The following is a 22236-nucleotide window of genomic DNA, read 5'->3' as shown; positions in this document are numbered from 1 at the left end:
CAGCCCATGCTTTTGGTCTCTTAATCTATGGCTTTGGCTATTTTTTTTTAACTCACACTCATCTAGAATCCTCCATGCTATCAACCTACCAGGGATGACTGAATTAACATAAAAGTAACTCCGCCTATAGATTTAGCATGAAACTACCATCTCTCCTTCTTAGCACGTACATTTTCTCCATAATACCATAAAAAAAAAGACGTTCTTTTGGCAAGTGTCTAGTTTGCCCTTTGATACCAAAGAGTGTTTTGCAATCTTTGTAAGGCGACTGACAAAGGTCAGACAGAGTGGTGAGAAATTAAGAAAAAGATGCTAAACGAATTAATATACAAGAAGTCTCTCTCTCTCTCTCTCTCTCTCTCTCTCTCTCTCTCGTGCGTGTGTGTGTGTGTGTGTGTGTGTGTGTGTGTGTGTGTGGTGTGTTGAGGGGAATGCTGAACTATTCAGAATGTTTACACATTCTAGGTCCATCGTCTCATACAGGAAGCCTTCATTTGGCCTGTGGTAACCTGCCCAGTAACTCACCCATTGCAGTAAGTCGCTTTCCTAGGAAAGACTTAAACTGGCTAAACTTCTTTATCCTAGAGTGGGGCATGGTTTCTGTAGTAGTTATACTTCATATGTACACACGAAGTTTCAAAAACATCCTCATGTCTGCTGTGGGATGGTCTGTATGTCAAATGTGTTGCTGATTGGTCAATAAATAAATCACTGATTGGTCAGTGGCCAGGCAGGAAGTATAGGCGGGACAAGGGGGAGAATAGAGCTGGGAAGTGGAAGGCTGAGGCAGAGAGACACTGCCAGCCGCCATGATGACAAGCCGCATGTGAAGATGCCAGTAAGCCACGAGCCATGTGGCAAGGTATAGATTAATGAAAATGGATTAATTTAAGCTGTAAGAACAGTTAGCAAGAAGCCTGCCACGGCCATACAGTTTGTAACCAATGTAAGTCTCTGTGTTTACTTGGTCGGGTTTGAGTGGCTGTGGGACTGGCAGGTGAGAGAGATTTGTCCTGACTGTGGGCCAGGCAGGAAAACTCTAGCTACACATGTCCTTCTGCCCAGAGACATGTTTCTGTTTCTAAGGTCTCAGCCTTCCATAAACCGTTTGGTTCCGTTTGGTTCTCTTGAGCTCTGCTGTCATCCTTTCAGTCTGTGACAACTTCAACCGAATGCATCACCAACTTTGTTTTAAGGGCAGAAAAGACTGAATAACTTTATTGGAGTGACTCTCTGTGTACTTACAGAGGCTTCGAGTTGTAACCATTTTGTGTTTCCATTATAGTGAAAACAAAATGACATTTTATCAGATGGGGTAAAAAAAAAAAGTCATTCACCATTAATGACTCTTATTCACAATGTTGCACTTGTGTAAGAGTGGTGATAAATTTTAAATTGCTCACAGACTCCTTTAGGAATGGGGGTACCTTCACGTCACCGCTTCTTCCCCAATGATACACTATTAACTGAATACTATTTGCCATATTGCAAAACTCTGCTTCCTAGATCCTTCGGCGCCTCTGTCTCCTGTTAGAAAACACCTTAACACTTTTTTAAAACCAAAACAGTATGATGAATGGGGACTTCTTGTAGCTATTGTATAGCGTTTGTGCTGAGCCAGGATGCTGGCATCGACCCTCATCCTGGCCAGCCTTTCCCACCCAGGTGCTATCAACAGGCTTTTGTGGGTGGGAAGATAATCTGGCAAGATGATAGAGATATGTTTTCAGTCTAAAGGGCAAAACAGACTGTATTTTACTCTCGTCATAACACTTCTGTCAAGCTACAAGTCACTTCTAATGGAAATGAAGCTGGCTGCTTTTTATCTCACAAGCCACCATTTATTATTATTATTATTATTATTATTACATCTTTCCGCTGGCGGAATGATGAGCAGAGAAAAGTACAAATGCCTAAGTGTGGTAATGCATCAAAACTCAAGTGCAGTTTATTGACCATCAGATGTGGAAAGGACCAGGTTCATAGGCAAGTATCAACTATGGGGTATAGTCATCTTTTGCTGCTACCGAAGAGGGGCTTGAGGGCTACTGTGTCCATCAAAAGAGAAGTCACTCTGAGGTGACTACTGCTGAATCAGTGTGTGCTTATGTCCTATGTAGTGGGCCAAGGAACTGACCAGAAACACCAAGTCCATACTGAGCATGACTCTCACGAGAGCAGGGCTAGGCACCAAAACCATGAGTTATGTATGGGGTTCACCCAGATCATTCTCCCCGCACAGCTTCACCATTGATGTAAATCTCAAACTGGAAGGATACCCAAGAAGGAGAGCCACAGACAGAATATGCATGCCGTGGCTCAGAATAAAGGTACGTAGCCACTTACCAGAACACCAAGGTCCAGCAGGCACCCACTGTCCACGTGTGTAGAACGGAAGACCAAAAGGGAAACAAACTTCACAAACTGTCTTCAAGATAAGACATGGTGAGAAAGGGAAAGTGCACTGTGTAATTGTTCTTTTCAAATATATAGCTGCAGAGTCAAAGTCTGTAGATGAATTCTGCTGCCACAAGAAGGACACCGTAACACGTAGGCTGTGTGCTCAAGGAAATCACACCTTTCACAGCCACATCTAGGAACACGCATGTTTAATGATTTTAGTCAAGTCTATTAATCACTTTTAAGATGTAAGAGTGTAATGAAATTCTTGGTACTTATTCAACAGACCACTTGGATTCCGTATTTATAATTCTAATGAGCTTGTCTCTGTTTCCTTCAATGCTTATATCATTTTTTTTTTTAATAGCAGCTCTTAAAGGCTGGGGAGATGACTCAGTCAATAACGTGCTCGCCATGCAAGCATGAGGACCTGAGTTCAGATCCTTCGTGCACACATTTAAAAAAAAAATATTGGGGCTGCAGAGATGGCTCAGCTGTTCAAAGCATTGGTTGCTCTTCCAGAAGACCCAGTTTCGATTCCCAGCATTCACACAGTGGTTTACAAGTAGCTATAATTCCAATCCCCGGGGATCTGATGCCCTCTTCTGGCCCTTACAGGCACTGCACATACATGGTACGTAGACATACATGCAAACAAAACACCCATAAACATAAAATGAAAAGAAAAACACCTAGGTGTATACTGTATGTCTACAAGCCCAGCCCTGGGGATTTGGGACAGGTAGATCACTGGCAGTTAGTGTAGGCAATCAGTGAGTTACAAGTCCAGTGAGAGACCATGTCTCAAAAAAAAAAGTGGAGAATGACTGAACCATAGACCCTTTAGCAGATATTTGAATCTGTGTGAACTGTGTTAAAATCTACCTCACAGGGAACTTCTGAAGATTAAATAACAGTTTGAAAACCTTATGGTTAGTGGACTATCAATAAACAGTAGTGCAGCTTATGCAAATGTAGTTTACTAAGATCTAATATGAGCTCATATGCAAAACCTCTACTTCCCACTCACACATCTGCATTGAATGCATCCCAAGGCATTCTGCAGCGTCTATTCCGCTTAAATTACTAACATGGATGTATTTCTTTCTATGAGTAAATTCATAGACTCACAGACTTGGGAGAACATAAACTAGGCTGGTGCTTCATCTTACACATGAAAACAACTCAGGCCCCAAATAAAATAAACATTTATGCAGTTGCATACACGAGCCCCCTTTCTGAGATCTGGTTCTTTTGGAGACAACGTGACCATAAACCATAAACATTTTCTTTCATTTCTTTTATATTTTAGTAGATTTTGCTTTGCTGTGGATGAGATAACTAGTTCCATTTGTTTATTAAGATAACATATCTTCTGTGTACCATTTTCAAGTGATTTTTAGTCTGATTCAAAATAAACAAAGTCTGGGTCTTTCAAAGAAAACCTTAAATCTGATTAATATTACTGAGTTTGAAATTATATTACTGTTTTTAAACGATGTCCTACACTGCCACCAAGTTGCTAATACCCAGGTGAATGGGGTTGTGCTCTCCCATCTAGCCCTTGAGGCAGAATTGGTGGCTTATTCCTTTGCCATGTGTGCATATGGCTTCTCCACAAAATGCAACAGCAGCGTTCTCTGGGGCTCTCATGGTGAAGACAAAATCTTTAAGTTCAGTTTGCAAAGCTATCAGAGATCCATCTCCAGTCTGTCTTCACTGCTGTCAGCTCTAACAGGAATTGCTAAACGGTTTTATTAATAAAAACCCAGAGCCAAACATTGGGGGTGAAAGCTGAAAGATCAGAGGGATAGAACAAGCCAGCCACAAGTTCTTACAGCTAGGAAATCCTCAGCCCAAGAGAGCTACTTCCTGTATATTCATGCCTTATATACCTTTCTGTGCCCTGCCATCTTACTTCTTCTCTCTGCCCAGGTACATCAGATCTTCCTCTTTCCGGCCAGCTTTTATCACTTCCTGTCTGTCTGTACAGACCTCCAGACCCCAATGGTTAACTAGTGCTGGGATTAAAGGTGTGTGCCACCATGCCGGGCTCTGTTCCCAGTGTGGCCTTGAACTCACAGAGATCTGGATGAATCTCTGCCTCCTGAATGCTAGGATTAAAGGCATGTGCTACCACTGCCTGACCTCTATGTTTAATATAGTGGCTGGCTTTTTCCTTTGATCCCCAGGCAAGCTTTATTTGTTAAAGCACAAATAAAATATCTCCACAGTCAGCTGCCCCTCTCTCACTTGCCAGTCAGCCTTCCTGGTTCTTTTAGCTCCTGGCTTTCTTCTTGTCTTGCTGCAAGGCCTTGCATAGATCACTTTCAATCAGAATGTTCTTCTCTCCCACCCCCGTCCCCCACTCCGGCCTTAGGTAACTCATCTTCGTGTTTCCCATCAAATGTATCGTTCCTCTGTGATCACTGACCCGTGGGGAACCTCCTTGTGGCATGACGTGACCACGTTCCTTTTCTTCACAGAACTTAGTGTTTGCAAGTTGTCTGTGATTGTGTGCTCATACTGTTCCCACACAGAAAGCAAATGATGGTGAGATGTTTGGGCCCACTGTGTCTCTAGGGCCTCTTTGTCCTTTTGTCTGGTACAGAAGAGCAGCTCGACATGTATTTGTGTAGATTGGCTAAGAGAGTGGGTTCCTGAATGCTTGACTGAATGACGAAGGAGTGAGTGAATGTCGGGTCGTCCACTGGATGGATAGAATGGTCTTTGGGTGTTTTAAGGCTTCCTCCAAACTCACAGCAAATCAAACACAACTGATGTGATAAGAAGGAGAAAAAGCGAGAGGGGGGAGGGAGAGGGGGAGAGGGGGAGTAACAGAAAGGAAGGAAAGGAAGGAAGATGAATTTCCTCTATTTCCCACGCAGGCAAACAAATCCTAGACTTTAACCGTACTCGACCTTTCCTAGGTAACAAGGCTACGTGGATAGTGAACGTGAGTCACATGAGGCTAGTATGCCCCTTGTGGTTAATGCTCACACTGACCATTTTCAATCTGCCTCTAACTATTTTTCCAAAAAGCATAATAAACTACGACTCTAAAGGAAAGCAGAAATTCTCTTAGCTAAGTAATCGATGCAGTTATCTCCAAGAATTAGCTAGAACATTATCTTTTCTTTTTTTTTTTTTTCATCTTACTTAAATATCGAAACCAATTCAGAAGAATAACACACATGTAGGTTCAGGTCATCAGATGAACGTGAACATGTGTACCTGCAAAGCTGTCTGTTCTTCTTCCTGAACCATTTTCCATCTTCCTGATTCCTGTAAATGCACACTTAAAGGATTCCCTCTTTTATTAATAGTGTTACATCCATTGACACATCAATAAATGACATTTATCATTTGGAGACGCAAACAACAATGGAATCATACTCTATTTGACATATTTTAAAAATATTTTTATATTAATTTTAATGAAATTAAAATATTTCTATTTTTTAATATTTAAATATCAATTTTTTTCCTGTGAGTCAAGAGATAATTCAATCCACCTGGTTTTTTTACTCTATAGTACTTCATTGTATGACTACACACAATGTACTTCCATTCCATTATGTGTTTAGTGTATATAATTTAAACAAAATAACAGGCTCTAATATGACATTTTCAGAGATATATAGTGGTCTTTGATGACCTCTGTCCACCCAACCCACCTGTCCCCACTTTCCTATTTTCATGTCTTTGAGAAATAAATGAATAAATACAGAATCTGCTTATGAGAGAAAACACACAGTATTTGTTTTTCTGAATTTTGGCTTGTTTCACTTGATGTGATGAGTGAGGTTTTTGGTCTACTTCCCATTTTTCCTGCAAAAGACCTAATTTCATTCTTCTTTATTGCTTAATAAGATTCTGTTATTTATATAAACTACATTTTATTTTTTAATTTTTACATTTATTTATTGTGTGTATGTATACACACACACACACACACACACACACGTGTGTGTGTGTGTGTGTGTGTTCCTGGCTTATCTGTTTCTTTCTTGTCTGCAGTGATCACTAATTATAGAGACCAAAAAATCAGAAAAAAAGAAATGGACATTTAATGTGACCATCAGTTTGAAACAGAATTCTAAATTATGACTTCTGGCCACAGGCAGCATGACAAGAGGGAAAAGGTAATTGATCAAGTAAATCCATGGTTTAAATTTGAATTGCCTTCATTTTATGTAAACAATGAATACATTTTTCGATAGCCTACTTAAAATGAGATGAAAAATAGCCAAGTCAATAAGATATGAAAATGGTATTTTAGGTGAGCAAGCATTATGCTAAAGAAGATAAAACACGTTTGATATTCCTGTGAAAAGTTTTCCACATATTTTGGTGATATCTAGCAGCCCCCAAACTTGCAACATAAGGCGGAATTTGAAGAAAGAACATGCCAAGTCTCCTATTTCCTCTTTGCTTCAGCGCGGCACTCTGTAGGTAACATGGCTCCATCCGGGCTTCTGTAGATCCACTACACAGCTGAGTGGAGTGCCAGATTGCCAAAGAGCACAGGACTTAGGTCAGGAAAGCCCAGGTTGGAATCCTGAGTCCCATCCATACTGATGCAACTTTAAATCATTACACAGCCCTTTCGGTCTGTTTTCCTAAGCTGTAAGACAAGGGCCCTCCATCTCCCCTCAGAAAATAGCCCGCCTCCCAGGGCCATAAGCCAAATGGGAGGCAGAGGCAGGCGGATCTCTATGAGTTCGAGGCCAGCCTGGTCTACAAAGTGAGTTCCAGGAAAGGCGCAAAACTACACAGAGAAACCCTGTCTCAAAAAACAAAACAGCAATAATAATAATAATAATATACTACAATAAGACCAATACATACCATCACATCAAGGCTGGATGTGGTGACCCAGTAGGACAAAAAGGGTCCCATAAGAAGGCAAAATAGTCAGAGACAGCCCCGCCCCACTGCTAGGAATCCCCTGAACCCCAAGCTACTTAACCACAACATATATGCAGAGGGCCTAGGTCAGACCCCCTACAGGCACCCTTATCTCTGTGAGCCCCCATGAATTGGTTCTGTGGGCCCTGTTCCCCTGACGTCCCTGACCTCCTGGTTCCTCTGATCCTTCCTTCCCTTCCTCCGCAAGACTCCCGGAGCTCTGCCTAATGTTTGGTTGTAGGACTCTGCATCTCCTCCCATCAGTTGCTGGATGAAGTGTCTGGTCTCTTTGATGAGTACTCTGCCAGGCTCTGGTCCCAGAACACTCTGCAGGCAGGACAAACTGTAGGTCATAGGTTTTGTAACTGGGTTCCTCTTGTTGAAGCCTTGCCTGGTTACAGAAGATGCCTGGTTCAGGCTCCGTGTCTAAAAGGAACTCCCATTACAAGAAGTCTTTGCTAGGGTAACTAAAATAGATTCCATGCGGTTTCCATTGCACTGTTTCCACCTTACACCCGAAATGCACCCCAATTCCAATTGTTTCTCCCAGTATTTCTCCCGCCCCAGTTGATTCCCTCCTGTTCCCAACCTCGCCTGCCCCAGTCCACAAGTCAAATCTATTCTATTTCCCTTTCCCAAGGAGATCCGTGTGTCCCCTCTTAAGGCTTCCTTGTTGCTTAGTCTCTCTGGGTCTGTGAACCACAGCATGATTATCTTTTACTTTATAGCTAATATCCACTTATAAGTGAATACATATGACGTGTGTCTTTCTGGATCTGGGTTACCTCATTCAGGATGATTTTTTTTTCAAGTTCCATCCATTCATCTGCAAATTCCATGATGTCATTGTTTTTCACAGCTTAGTAGTACTTCATTGTGTAAATGTACCACATTTTCTTTATTCATTCTTCAGTTAAGGGACATCTAGGTTTTTTCCAGTTTCTGGCTGTTATGAATGAAGCTGTTATGACACATAGTTCAGCAAGTGTCCTTGTGATAGGATGGAGTGTCCTTTGGGTATATGCCCAGGAGCAGTATAGTGGGGTCTTGGGTATGTCAATTCCCAATTTTCTGAGAAATTGCCATTTTGATTTCCAAAGTGGCTGTACAAGTTTGCAGTCCTACAGGCAATGGAGGAGTGTTCCCCTTGCTCCACATCCTCATCAGCATGTGCTGTCAATTGTGTTATTGATCTTAGTCATTCTGACAGGTGTAAGATGGAATCTCAAAATTGTTTTGATTTGCATTTCCCTGATTGCTAAGGATGTTGAACATTTCTTTAAGTGTTTCTCAGCCATTTGAGAAGTCTCTGGTTTGTTCTGTACTCCATTTTTTAATTGGATTACTTAGTTTGTTGATGTCTAGTTTCTTGAGTTCTTTATATATTTTGGAGATCAGCCCTCTGTCAGATGTGAGGTTGATGAAGATCTTTTCCCATTCTGTGCTGCCTTTTTGTCCTATTGATGGTGTCTTTTGCCTTACAGAAGCTTCTCAGTTCCATGAAGTTCCATTTGTTAATTGTCGATCTTAGTGTCTGCGCCACTGGTGTTCTGTTCAGGAAGTTGTCTCCTGTTCCAATGAGTTCAAGGCTATTCCTCACTTTCTCTTCTACCAGGTTCAGTGTATCTGGTTTTATGTTAAGGTCTTTGATCTACTTGGACTTGAGTTTTGTGCAGGGTGATAGATATGGATCTATTTGCATTCTTCTACATGCTGACATTCAGTTAGATTAGCACCATTTATTGAAGGTGCTTACCTTTTTTCCATTGTATATGCCTGGCTTCTTTATCATAAATCAGGTGTCCATAGGGGCATGGATTTAGGTCTGGGTCTTCAATTCAATTCTGTTGATCAACCTGTCTGTTTTTATGCCAATATCATGCTGTTTTTACTACTACACCTCTGTAGTACAGTTTGAAATCAGGGATGGTGATACCTCTGGAAGTTCTTTCTATTGTATAGGATTGTTTTAGCTATCCTGGGTTTTTTGTTTTTCCATATGAAGTTGAGTATTGTTTTTTCAAGGTCTGTAAAGAATTGTGTTGGGATTTTGATGGAGATTGCATTGAATCTGTAGATTGCTTTTAGTAGAATGGCTATTTTTACTATGTCAATTCTACCCATCCATGAACATGGGGATCTTTCCATCTTCTGATATCTTCTCCAATTTTCTTCTTCAAGACTTGAAGTTTCTATCACACAGGTCTTTCACTTGCTTGGTTAAAGTTACCCCAAGATATTTTATATTATTTTTGGCTATTGTGAAGGATGTTATTCCCCTGATTTTTTCTCATCCTGTTTGTTATTTGTGTGTATAAGGGATACTGTTTTTTGTTTGTTTGTTTTTGTTGTTGTTGTGTCTGTTGTTGTTGTTTTAGTTAATCTTGTATTCAGCCACTTTGCTGAATGTGTTTATCCGCTGTAAGAGTTCCCTGGTAGAATTTTTAGGGTCACTTATGTATACTATCATATCATCTGCAAATAGCAATACTTTGACTTCTTCCTTTCCAATTTGTATCCCCTTTATCTTCTTCAATTGTCTTATTGCTCTAGCTAGAACTTCAAGTACTATATTGAATAGGTATGGAGAGAGCAGACAGCCTTGTCTTATTCCTGATTTTAGTGGAATGACTTTAAGTTTCTCTCTGTTTAATTTGATGTTGGCTATAGGCTTGCTGTGTATTGCCTTTATTATGTTTGGGTATGTCCCTTGTATCTCTGATCTCTCCAAGATGACTTGTATCATGAAGTAGTATTAAATTTGTCAAAGTCCTTTTCAACTTCTAATGAGATGATCACATGGGGTTTTTCCTTCCAGTTTGTTTGTATGGTAGATTACATTGACAGATTTTCAAATGTTGAACCATCTCTGCATCTCTGGGATGAAGTCTACATGATCATGGTGAATGATCTTTTTGATGTGTTCTTGGATTTGGTTTGCAAGTATTTTACTGAGTATTTTTGCATCAATGTTCATGAGGGAAATTGGTCTATAATTGTATGGGGAAGTTTTCCCGTCCTATAGCTGCTCTCAAAAAAATCAGTCAGAGGCTTAATATAAATTACAAATGCTTGGCCAATAGCTCAGGCTTATTACCAAGTAGCTCTTACATTTTAAGTTAACCCATATTCCTTATTTATGCTCGGCCACATGGTAGTACCTTTATTACCATGACACATTCATCTCCTGCTCCCTCTAAGTCTGGTAGTAACTCCCAGCTCCACCCTTCTTCCTTTCAGCATTCTCCTAGTCTAGCTCTCCTGCCTAACTTTATTCTGTTCATCTATTGGCCAGTCAACTTGTTTATTAAACCAATCATAGCAACATATATTCACACAGTGTAAGGGAATATTCCACAGCATGTAATTCTCTTTCTTTGTTGAATCTTTGAGTGGTTTGAGTATCAGGGTGACTCTGACCTCATAAAATAAATTTGGCCATGTTCCATCTGTTTCTATTTTGTGGAATAATTTGAGTAGTAGTGGTATTAGCTCTTCTTTGAAAGTCTGGTAGAATTTTGCACTAAAATCATCTGGCCCCAGGCTTTTTTTGAGGGGGGAATCTTAGGGGTCATAGATCTATCTAAATTCTTTATCTGATCTTGATTCAGCTTTGATGAGATATTTATCAAGAAAAGTGTTCATTTATTTTAAATTTTCCAATTTTGTGGGATACAGGATTGTGAAGAATAACCTAATGATTCTTTAAATTTCCTTCATGTCTGTTGTTATGTCCCCTTTTTTCATTTCTGATTTTGTTAATTTGGAATTTTTTTTTCTGTGTCTTTTAATTAGTTTAGATAGGGTTGTCTATCTTGTTGACTCAAAGAAGCAACTCTTTGTTTCACTGATTCTTTGTATTGTTCTGTTTCTATTTTATTGATTTCAGCCCTCAGTTATTATTTCCTTTTGTCTACTCCTCTTGAGTGTGTTTGCTTCTTTTTGTTCTAGAGCTTTCAAGTGTGCTGTTAAGTTGCTAGTGTGAGATCTCTCTAATTTCTTTATAAAGGCATGTAGTATTATTGTTGTCTCTTTACTCTTTGGCTCTTTTGGGGGACATGCCACCCAGCTCCCAAATAAAATGGAGATATAGTCTTACTTATGAATGCCCAGCCTTAGCTTGGCTTGTTTCTTGCCAGCTTTTCTTAACTTTAAATTATCCCATCTAAGCCGGGCAGTGGTGGCGCACGCCTTTAATCCCAGCACTCGGGAGGCAGAGGCAGGCGGATCTCTGTGAGTTCGAGGCCAACCTGGGCTACAGCGCGAGCTCCAGGAAAGGCACCAAAACTACACAGAGAAACCCTGTCTTGAAAAACAAAAAAACAAAACAAAACAAAAAAAATTATCCCATCTACCTTTTGCCTCTGGGCTTTTTCTTTTTCTTACTTCTGTATATCTTACTTTCACTCTTATTCTGTGGCTGACCTCTGGCATCCTCCTCTCTTTGTTCTCTTGTTCTTTCTTCTTTTCCTCCCAGATTTCTCTTTCTATTTATTCTCTCTGCCTGCCAGCCCTGCCTATCCTTTCTCCTGCCTTGCTATTGACCATTCATCTTTGTTAGACCATCAGGTGTTTTAGACAGGCACAGTACCACAGCTTCACAGAGTTAAACAAATGCAACACAAAAGAATGCAACACATCTTTGCATCATTAAACAAATGTTCCCCAGCATAAACAAATGCAACACACCTTAAAATAATATTCTACAACATAGTGCTCTGAACTTTCCCCTTAGCACCTGTGTCCCATAAGTTGGGTATGTCATGCATTCATTTTCACTGAATTCTAGGAAGTCTTTAGTTTCTTTATTTCCACCTTGACACAGTAGTCTTTCAGTAGGGGGTTGTTCAGTTTCCATGTGTTTGTAGGCTCTCTGTAGTTTCTGTTGTTGTTGAAATCCAGCTTTAATCCATGGTGATCAGATAAGCTACAGGGGGATATTTCAATTTCTTTTATCTGTTGAGACTTGCTTTGTAACTGAATATGTGGTCAGTTTTGGAGACTGTTCCATGAGGTGCTAAGAAGGTGTATTCTTTTGTGTCTGGGTGAAGTGTTCTACAGATATCTGTTAGGTTCATTTAATTCATAGTTTCTGTCTGTCCATTAGTGAGAGTGGGTATTGAAGACTCCCACTATTAATATGTGTGGTTCAACCTGTGATTTAAACTTTATGTTTCTTTTCTAAATGTGGATGCCCTTGTGTTTAAGAATTAAAATGCCATCTTGGTGGAGTTTTCCTTTAATGAATATGAAATTTCCTTCTCTATCGCTTTTGATTAATTTTGGTTTGAAGTCTATTTTGTTAGATATTAGAATAGCTATACCAGCTTGTTTCTTAGGTCCATTTACTTGGAAATTCTTTTTCTAACCCTTTACTCTGAGGTAATACCTACCTTTGATGTTGAGGTGTGTTTCTTGTATGTAGCCGAAGGATGGATCCTGTTTTTGTATCCATTCTGTTAACCTGTGTCTTTTTATTGGGAATTGGGTCCATTGATATTGAGAGATATTAATGACCAATTATTGTTAGTTTCTGTTATTTTGTTGCTGCTGCTGGTGGTGGTGGTGTATGTGTGCATGTGAGTGTGTGTGTGCATGTGAGTATGTGTGTGCCCCTTCTTTGGGTTTTGCTGGTGTGAGATTATTGTCTGTGGTTTTGTAGGTGTAGTTAACTTCCTTGGGTTGGAGTTTTCTCTCTAGTACCTTCTATAGAGCTGGATTTGTGGAGAGGTATTGTTTAAATTTGACTTTGTCATGAAATATCTTGTTTTCTTTATCTATGGTAATTGAACATTTTTCTGAGTATAGTAGTCTGTGCTGGCATCCATGGCCTCTTAGTATCTGTCAAACATCTGTCCAGGCCCTTCTGGCTTTCAGAGTCTCCATTGAGAAGTTGGATGTAATTCTAATAATTCTGCCTTTGTATATTACTTGGCCTTTTCCCCTTGCAGTTTTTACTATCCTTTCTTTGTTTTTATGTTTAGTGTTTTGATTATTATGTGCTCAGGGACTTTCTTTTCTGATCCAGTGTATTTTGGTGTTCTATAAGCTTCCTGTACTTATATAGGAATCTCCTTCTTTAGGTTAGGAAATTTTTCTTCTATGATTTGTTAAATATATTTTCTGGATTTTTGAACTGAGAATCTTCTCCTTCTTCTATTCCTTTTTTTTTTTAGGTTTGCCTTTTTATAGTGTTCCAGATTTCTTGGATGTTTTGTGTTAGGAGTTTATTAGATAAAATATTTTCTTTGATTGATGAATCTATTTCTTCTATCATATCTTCAACACTTTAGATTCTCTCTTCCAACTCTTATATTCTGTTGGTTATGTTTGCATCTGTAGTTTCTGTACATTACCCAGATTTTCCATGTCCTGAATTCCATCAGTTTGTGTTTTCTTTATTGTTTCTATTCTGATTTTCGTGTCCTTCACCTGTTTGTCTTTTCTTGGCATTCTTTATGGTATTTATTGATTTCCTCTAATTTTTTTGTTTGCCTTTTCCTCAATTTCTATAAGGGAATTTTTTTCATTTCCCCTGTAAGTACCTCTATAATCTTCATAAAGTTGTTTTTAAGGTAGTTTGCTTGTGTTTCAACTGCATGGGAATAGTCAGGTCTTGCTGTAATAGGATAGATAGCTAGTCTCTGGTGTTGCCATGTTGCCCTGACTGTTGGTTGTATTCTTGCACTGGTGTTTAAGCATCTGGGTTTAGGATGATTATAGGTCTAGGTATTGATTTCTGAGTTTGTGTTTGTTGGATGAGTGTTTTGTTTTGTTTTACTTTGTTTTTTCTTGGCTTTTGTCTCCCCTTTGGTCTTCTGGTCTTTGTGGTCTGGGTTTCTGGTGGCTAGCGTGACCTCTGATCTTATAGGGAGTCTCTATCCAAGTTGGGGGCTACCCTTCTGGCAGCTAGCTTGGCATTTGGTGCAGTAGGGGGCTCTGTTCTTCTGACTGGTGTGATCTGCTCTTCTGGCTTGTATGGTCTGAGCAATGCAAGTCTGCTGGGGTTGGGAGCAGGGCCCAGAAGCCTTGGGGATGATGAAGTGGAAGGGTGTGGCCTGTGGAGTGGGTCTTTGGGAACAGAATCTAGGGAGTGGGGCAATTCAGCTGGCAGGCAAGTCACTCACCTCTTCTTCTGATTGACATGACTGCTTTCAAAACCAGTCCTAACAACCTACCTCTTGGTTTAGTTAATTATTTATCTCATTCAATCACACCATCTACATGCTAAACACTGTTCTAGATGCTAATGAAAATCCTTGCCTTTAACTGGCCCCCACGGGCTACTTTCAGGCATCCTTATGGTTTCAGGATGACTCAGCCCAAATTGCCACCCAGTAGAGTAGTACAACCTTGGCTGGATGACAATTCTGCGTTCAAAATAAAGTGGACAAGCACAGAAGAGTGTTTTGAGGTATACACAAATTCCTTTCTGCAGGCTAAGCACTTCCTGTTCCCTTACCTTTGCAGGGCCTCCTCACGTCTGGAGTATTTATGCAAACACTCCTCAGTATTTCGCCACTCTTCCTAAACTCAGAGTTGAACACAGCATTCCATCTCTCGATAGCAGTACCTTCAAGCTGAGGGTAAGTATTATGACCCAGTGCTATGTCGAAATAGCTGTATCACTTAGGAAATGATTGACTGACAGTAAAGATGATACTAAACAAAACAAACAAAGCCTCCTTTAGAAAGTACCCGGACAGCCCTGCTGGTGGTGGCACACATCTTTAATCCCAGCATTCAGGAGGCAGAGGCAGGTGGATCTCTGTGAGTTCAAGGCCACCTGATCTATAGAGTGAGTTCCAGGACAGGCTCCAAAGCTACACAGAGAAACCCTGACTCTCCAGCCCAAACCAAGCCTGCGAGCCTGCCTCTCCTGGCTGCATTCAGCCTCTGAGCAAGTGTTTTCTCTCTTCAGGATGGAGGTCTTCCATCAGTTCCAATCACCTCTGGATCTGTCATCATGTGTCAAAAATGTCAACCTATGCAGCAAACACTGTCACTTGGGTGACCATCCTCGGCTCAAATGTGAATGAATACAATGTGACTTCTTTCTTTGACTTGTTTCCAAATTCATATGTCATCATCAAAACCTGAATCATTTTCTCCTCTGATTTCCATTCAACAGTAATACAGACAGTCTTGTTTATTTTTATGTACCTGTGCCACCACAGTGACTGCCATGGACTAGGGTATCCCTTTTTTATGCGTGAGTGGAAAGATGAACTAACATAAACACTGAAGTGTTTGTGGAGACCACGAGCATCTCCACTGTACAGAAAGGACCTAGAAGCTCTGAAGAGTTGAGCCCTTTCCTCAGTCCACACAGCTAATATTGGCACAGTAAGGATGGTTTCATTCTCTGGCTTCTCAACAAGGACGTTTTTGCATTTTTCAGACCTCTTTTGCTTCTCCATATTTGTTCATCCTCTACAGCGAGTTCACGGACAAATCTCTTACCTCTTCCTCACATCAGACCTTCGCTCTTAGAGTCGGGGATGTAACAATGAGCTCCTAGACATCCTCACTGTTGCAACGCCCAACAGTATACTGTGCACCCAGCACCCCACGTCTCACTCCCTGCCTTGCTTAATCACCTTCTTCTTCTCCTTAGCCTCGTCACAAGACTCTCATTCTACCACCACTTACCCCTTCTTTTTGTTTTTAAATTTTTTAACCTTTATTGTTAATTTTTTTGTGTGTCTGGGTGTTTTGCCTTTGTGTGTGTCTAATTATCTCATGCATGCCTGGTGCCCTGGAGGCCAGCAGAGGGTGTTAGATTTCCTGCCATTGGAGATACAGATGATTGTGAGCCACCATATGGGTTCTAGGAAGAGCAACCTGAGCTCTTAAGTAATGAATGAGCCATCTCTCCAGCACCTGCCACTATTTCTTAAGTCCCTTTATCTCTCTGACATCACTGTTGCTACTTCCTTTCCTAGTTATGCTGTTCTTATCTTTTTCTTAGTATACCCTCCTGTGTTTATTCCTTGATCATCTGTTTTGTGAATTCTCCTTTTGGGAGATTCCAAATCTACTCAAGCTTCTTCGAAGCATGGGGCTCCTCACTCCAGACCTTCAACTCTAATTTAACATTTCCTATCAATATTTGGTTGTGTTGGCTCTGAGGGATGAAGCTGGACTCACCATCTCTGCCCACTGCCCTGCATTTCAGCCTCCTTATCACTTTGTGTGCCCCTTTGAATGTACTCATCAGACAGAGTACACATCATGGGGTCAGCATTGATTCTTCTACATTCTGGACCCTGTAGCTTCAGGGCCTATCAAATACCGAGTTCTCTTGCATTCCATTTGCAACTTTTAAGCAGGTCATCAAGTCTTCCATAATCTGGCTGCATGTGTCTGTCTGACCTCATCCTGCACCGTATCCTGGCATGTGTCCCTCATCACAGCCCAGCTGATGAAGCTGTCTTCATGGCAGATGCCAGCTGTGGTCACTGTGATAGTTAATTTTAAATATCAACTGTATGGGATTAAGGACTCAATAAATGGTAATGGTAAGGCACTATTGCCCCCATGTTGTTTGTTGGAGGGTTATGAGGCAGGCTTCCACAAGCAGGAACCTCCTGAGCATATGGACTAACAAAGGCAGATTATGGTGCCATCCAATCACTGAGGTCCTAGATGGAACAAAAAGTCAACCTCCTCTCTGTCCAAGAGTTGAGACACTCTCCTTTTCTTGTCACTAGACAGCTGAACTAAGACTCCTGGGTCTGGGATTCCAAGATTTATACAGGTTCTCAAGTCTTCAGCCGTGGGCTAAGAATTATACTACTAGCTTCCTTGGTTGCAAGGCTTTTAGTGTTGAAATGAGCCTGGCCGTGGCTGTCCCAGGCTCTCCAGTTTTCTAGATGGCCTCTTGTGGCACTTTTCATCATCCATAATCACAAAGTCAATTCCCACAATGAATCTCTTCTCTATGTGTCTACCTCTCCAGCTACCTATCTCTGGTGATTCACTGTCAACATATTTGGAGCAAGAAATGCCTAGGTTAGCAAAACAGAGATCTGAGTGTGTCTGTTGTAGTATTTCCAGAGATGATTAGATCATGGGGGCTTTGAACTACTCAGTGGAGCAATCCCTTCATGGTTTTCTAAAATGAATGCATTACTGGGAGATGGTGACATGTGGAATCAGTCCGTGCAGACGTGTTCTTAGAGGGCTGTACCTCCCATGAGCTGCTCCTCTGCTTCCTGGATAGCATGGTGTGAATTAACTTGCTCCACTGTACCCTCCTAGTCAGGACTGGCTGACCTCTCTGAAAACAGGAGCCAAAATAAATAATTCCTCCTTTTAAGTTCTCTTGGGTATTTTGCTTACAGTAATGAGAAAGCCAATTAACACACTACATTTTTTCTATTATCTGTCTTCCTATCATCTATCTATCTGTCCGTCTGTCTGTCTGTCTGTCTATTATCTATCTATCATCTTCTAGGGGTTCTTTCTCTCTGGAAAACCCTGTCACAATTATGCAGGATCCCCTTAAATAAAATCCCCATTCTCAGGCAGCCTATATACTACCAGCCTTTTTGTTCACCTTGGAAACCAGCATTCAAATTCTTTTTTCATCTGGTGCCCATTTATTATCTTTACCACATGATCATGGCTCTTTGAATAGCTTGATACATCACAAATAACCAGTGTGTGGTGCCTATTATTTTGTTGGTGATGATAATTATGGCAAATATATTTCTGCCGTAATTGCATGGTGAAGTGAAATTTTCTAAAAACAAAAACAAAAAACAAAAACCTACTAGTAATACTGGGTTCAGAGAAAGCCAGTGTGCTTCTGTTAGCAACCGCTCAGCATTTTTCTCTTCCAAACCAGTTATAGCACAGCTAGAAGGAAGGCAAAACAGGTCATTTTAGTTGAAATCAAGCTTCCAAGTCTTGTTTTCCAAGTTTTTATGTCATTGTGAAAGGTCAGATTTAAACACAAAGTGGAAAAACAACAACAAAACAAAAAACCTACATCCCGACATCCCCAAAACAACAGCAATGGATGAAATAGAATAAAATTTTAGGGTTCAAAACAGTGAAGGTCTCTGTACGACCTTTTTATTCTCTTTGAGTCCAGCATTTTCATAATTTCTTTTTGAGAAATCCCAAAGCTCCAATTTGTTCTCAGTTATAAAAATTCTCATTCAAATCCTGATGTACAACTTGCAGTATGTGATTGGCAGATTGGGGACTGGCATTCTGAATGTAAGAAACTTACCACATTTGTGTGATTTTCTTAGAAAGAAAAAAACTTAAGTAAAATAATTAAATAGGTTAGAATATATATATATTAAACTATATACATATATATGTATATATAAAACTAAATGCCACGCTGTGTTCCATGACTTTAATCCCAGCACTTGGGAGGCAAAGGAAGGTGCGTCTCTGTGAAGTCAAGGCCAGCCTGGTCTATATAATGAGTTCCAGGACAGCCAGAGCTATTTAGTGAGACCAAGTCTCAAAAACAAACAAACAAATAATAAACAAATATAAAAAATAAAAATTTAAACTAAAAAGCAGATAATTCATCATTCACTTTTATCAAAAAGGCCTCTTTGAATTTATAAAGGAGAACAAGATAGGAACAGCTCCACTTTAAATAAATAATATATGCTCTCAATGTATAAATAGAAAGTGACTCAAAACATGATGCAAAATAAGCATAAATCTCCCTAAAATGATACCCTTATTTTATCAGTGAAACACACCCAAGAGTAAATAAAGGCTTCCTAAAAATCTTGGCTTGTTTACACATCCGAATTATTCTCAGAGGCTGGAAATTGCATTCTTAGATGAACAGATTTACAAGCAAGTATATTTCAAGTCCTTTATAGTTAGGGACCTTTAATGCTTTTTAATTGTCAATCGTAACTAAATAGACACATAGTTTTTGAAACTTAGCTTTATAGACATTCGTAAAGCGAGTCTGATTTTTGTTGCCGACAATAAAGCAATAAGAACCAGCTTACAGTAATGCTTCTTGATCCGCATAGAAAGTTGCCAGGAAAAAAAAAAAGAAGTCTTCCCTGACCGGGAATCGAACCCGGGCCGCGGCGGTGAGAGCGCCGAATCCTAACCACTAGACCACCAGGGAACTTGAAGAGGTGGCTTCTATTACTGTAGTTGGTTCATATAGATGCTGAATATACTTCCAGGCTGTAGAGGGCACACTCGTTCTTAACTGTAAGCATTTAGTTGCCGTAGAAATGAGCACCGGAAACCAGAGCAGTTTTTCAGCTTTCCGGCGGAGCTCGCAGCAGCTGCTAGGAGGGAAACAGCTGCTAAGAACCCTGGAGATCTGATCTCCTTCTTCCTGCGGTGCAAAATTCTCGTCCTACCTGCGTTCCATGGAAATATTTCTATGCCTAGGCTACTGTCAAACTTTTGTCGTCTGCTTCACTCTTTTCTTAACCGTCGTAGACACTTTATTCAAACCAAATCTGACTCTATTTGTATCTGTCTTTTCTTTTTTTCCTGTCACGTGAATATTTAGTGCCGTTAGTACCCAAGAAAGGCTAAGGATAGATCGTCCAAGACTCCACAAAGACTGTAGTGTGTAAATGTCGGTTCCAAAGGGCGTATTGCACATGTAAATTAATATAGATGTATGTATCACATGATTGTGACTTATTTGGCATATGTGATCAGGGTTAACGAAACTTCGAGAGTTAGGGTGACAGGCCAGCTGTGAGTTACTCTCACATTCCTCAAATGACTCCTATCTGGACAGTCGCTTCAATATACACTAAACACAGCCAGGAAATTGTAATTGCCAGAAGAGTTCAAGAGCCTCATAGCCAGTCAGCCTCCATCCACATCGCCTCAAGAAATGCGAGCCAAGAGTCATGTAAACCAAGAGCACACCACTGTGCAGCGAGGTGGAAAGAGGCAAGACAGGCAAGAATCCACGAAGAACTTGCTCACCACAACCTTAGAAACCACTGTGGATATTCAAGGGCCATCCATCCTGCAGAATCAGCTGAGCTGGGCTTAAATATTGCCGCTTTTTTTTTTTTTTGGAAATGTTTCAGATGGTGGTGACTAAATCATTGATACAATCTAAAGTTATCTCAATACACAAACTGGAAAAATTAAAGGAAATGGCTAAGATTAATTAATAAAGTATTGCCAGAAGACATTTCTAAACTTTTTTTTAAAGACAAGGTCTCATTGTTGCGGCCCTAGCTGGCCTCTAAATTACTGAGATCGGCTGGTCTCTGCTCCAGGGAGCTAGGATTAAAGGTCTGTGCTAACCCTTTATCGTATTTTATATAGAAAATACACTCCCCCTTTTCTTGGCCAAGAAATTTCAGTAGACCAAGATCTGCAGATGGCTTTATCTCTGTTTTAAGGGGTAACCTGTCGGAAGCAACTGAGCTTTGAATTTTGAGCAAAAACAGCAGATGCCAGTTTTAGAATTTTAGTTTAAATTCTAATAGGTTTAATCACAATGTTAAGGGGGGGGGGGCAGTGAAACCCATGCCCAAGTTCTACCTCCCAAATAACCCCTCATTCCTTTTTCTCAGTTGGAAGGCATTAGCAACTTCCCCTGTATAGTCCCAGAAACTGTCTGTCCAATGAATAAATAGCTAGGTTTGGGTTTTGTCTTCTTGTTGTTTTGTTGTTATTTTTTTTATTTTTTTGGACACGATCTCACTATGTAGACCAAGCTGCCCTAGAACTGTCTATGTAGAGCAAAGTGGCCTTGAATTCGCAGAAATCCACCTGTTTTTGCCTCTCAAGTGCAGGAGTTAATAGCCCGGGCCACCACACCTGGTTTTTATGGGTCTTTTTCTCCTGAGATTTCTGTTTTTGAAAATATCAAACCTACAGGAGCAGATATTGGATAATGAATGCACACAGTCCCTTCTTGTAAACCTGTGTTGTCTGTTCAGTGGCTTTCATGAGTGTCTCCAGTGCCTTGAAATGCAGCTACTACTAATTTAGATGTGCTTGAAGTATTGAATTCACATTGGCTTCTCTATCCTTCATGTAAAGAAATAAAATATCAATACTTTTAAACACTGATCCTTTTAAAAATGATAATATTGATTCTATTGAGTGCCCAAAATATTGATATTTTTGTTTCGTTACTATTTTAATGAGCTACGTGAATATTTTAAGTTCTGTATATAGCTTATATGTTATCTTACATTAATAACCTAGATTCATTAACTAGTAATATTTTTGCCATGTTTACTTTTTTCTTGAGCCACTTGAGGTTATTGTAATGTCTAATACATATTTTATCATTTATCATCTCAAAAGAACCAGCAATATAATGATCACACTCAGGAAATTTGAATTCAATACTTATATGATCAATAATCAAAAGTTTCAATTTTCCTAATATATCTTTTATAGTTTTTTTTTAATTCAGGACCCAACTAAGTCTCATTTCTTCAATCTGCAAGTTTCAATTTTCTTTTAAGATTGATTTTTTTTAAATAATGGAGGACAGTTATTTTGGAAAGTCTCTCAAACTAGGAATATCTTCTGGCGGGAAACCTATCATACATAAATGATACATTTTCTCCAGTGCTTTTTATCAGAATGTGCCCAGTGCCAGCTCTTTTCATTACTGGCAATTTTGTGTATACCAACCCAATAATGCCTCCTCCATATATATCCCTAGAGCATGCCACCTGTATCACAAGTTTTATGTCAACCTGTGGAAACCTTAACTGAGAAAATGCCTCCTTAAGATCAGGTCATAGGCAATCCTATAGGGCATTTTCTTAATTAGGGGTTGATGTAAGAAGGCCCAGACCCCTGAGCTGGTGGTCCTGAGTTCTACAAGAAAGCAGGCTGAGCAATCAGTGAGGAGCAAGCCAATAATCAGCAGCTTGACCCAGCACCAGGATGGATTCTGCATCAGTTCCCACCTCCAGGCTATTT

The 22236-nt window shown here is 40.1% G+C and overlaps 1 non-coding gene across 1 annotated transcript; it reads right to left on the bottom strand.

Moving 5' to 3' along the window:
• Positions 1–19360: 19360 nt before the first annotated feature.
• On the bottom strand, positions 19361–19432 carry Trnae-cuc (transfer RNA glutamic acid (anticodon CUC)). Its single transcript has one exon. It is a non-coding gene; the product is annotated as a tRNA-Glu (tRNA).
• Positions 19433–22236: the final 2804 nt, after the last annotated feature.

The sequence above is a fragment of the Peromyscus californicus genome, unplaced genomic scaffold (assembly GCF_007827085.1).
Source record: "Peromyscus californicus insignis strain IS unplaced genomic scaffold, ASM782708v3 Scaffold_22__1_contigs__length_63687245, whole genome shotgun sequence".
NCBI lineage: Eukaryota > Metazoa > Chordata > Mammalia > Rodentia > Cricetidae > Peromyscus > Peromyscus californicus.
The sequence above is the reverse complement of the archived record's forward strand: the minus strand, read 5'-3'. Positions and strand labels throughout refer to the sequence as shown.